Source organism: Lemur catta, chromosome 23 (assembly GCF_020740605.2).
Source record: "Lemur catta isolate mLemCat1 chromosome 23, mLemCat1.pri, whole genome shotgun sequence".
NCBI lineage: Eukaryota > Metazoa > Chordata > Mammalia > Primates > Lemuridae > Lemur > Lemur catta.
In genome coordinates, this window is record NC_059150.1 from 8543801 (window position 1) to 8544948 (window position 1148).

General features: G+C 45.6%; 1 pseudogene; it reads left to right on the forward strand.

Annotated features, from left to right (window-relative positions):
* Window positions 1-238: 238 nt before the first annotated feature.
* Window positions 239-835, forward strand: LOC123627095 (annotated as a pseudogene).
* Window positions 836-1148: the final 313 nt, after the last annotated feature.

Genomic DNA, 1148 nt, shown 5'->3' on the forward strand with positions numbered 1-1148 from the left:
AGGAATGATTGAAATCCCCTTCACGGGCTCAAACTGTGAAATTGCAGAGCTACACGGGTGGGTCATGTGTCAGACACGTAACATTGACATTCGTCTGCCTGTTGCCTCGTCAGGGCACTTGATGGGAAAAAGACCGTTTAAGAAACACACATGCGGTGTTCGCAGCCGCCGCCGCGCCGCCTCTCGCTCACCGAGCTCCAGCCGAAGGAGAAGGGGTAAGTAAGGAGGTCTTCCTGCCATGGCTCGTACAAAGCAGACTGCCGCAAATCGACCCAGACTGCCGCAAATCGACCGGCCGTAAAGCACCCAGGAAGCAACTGGCTGCAAAAGCCGCTCGCAAGAGTGCGCCCTCTGCTGGAGGGGTGAAGAAAGCGCGTCGCTGCGGGCCTGGTACCATGGCGCTCCGTGAAATTAGACGTTCTCGAAGTCCACTGAACTTGCGATTCGCAAACTTCCTTTCCAGCGTCTGGTGGGAGAAATGGCTCAGGACTTCAAAACAGATCTGCGCTTCCAGAGCGCAGCTACTGGTGCTTTGCAGGAGGCAAGTGAGGCCTCTCTGGTTGGCCTCTTTGAAGACACCAATCTGTGTGCTATCCATGCCCAACGTGTAACAATTATGCCAAAAGACATCCAGCTGGCATGCCGCATACGTGGAGAACGTGCTTAAGAATCCACCATGATGGGAAAACATTTCATTCTCAAAAAAAAAAAAAAAAAAAATTCTCTTCTTCCTGTTATTGGTAGTTCTGAACGTTAGATTTTTTTTTTCCCCATGAGGTCCAAGGTACCTAAGTATATGATTGTGAGTGGAAAAATAGGGGACAGAAATCAGGTATTGGCAGTTTTTCCATTTTCATTTGCGTGTGAATTTTTAATATAAATGCAGGGAGGTGAAGCATTAATGCGAGTCAAATGTTTCAGTGAACAAGTTTCAGCAGTTCAACTTTATAACAATTATAAATAAACCTGTTAAATTTTTCTGGATGATGCCAGCATTTGGATTTTTTTAAAACAAGTAAATTTCTTATTGACGGCAACTAAATGGTATTTGTAGCATGTTTATCATACGGTAGATTCCATCCATTCACTATACTTTTCTGAGTTGTCCTACATGCAAGTACATGTTTTTAATGTTGTCTGTCTTCTGT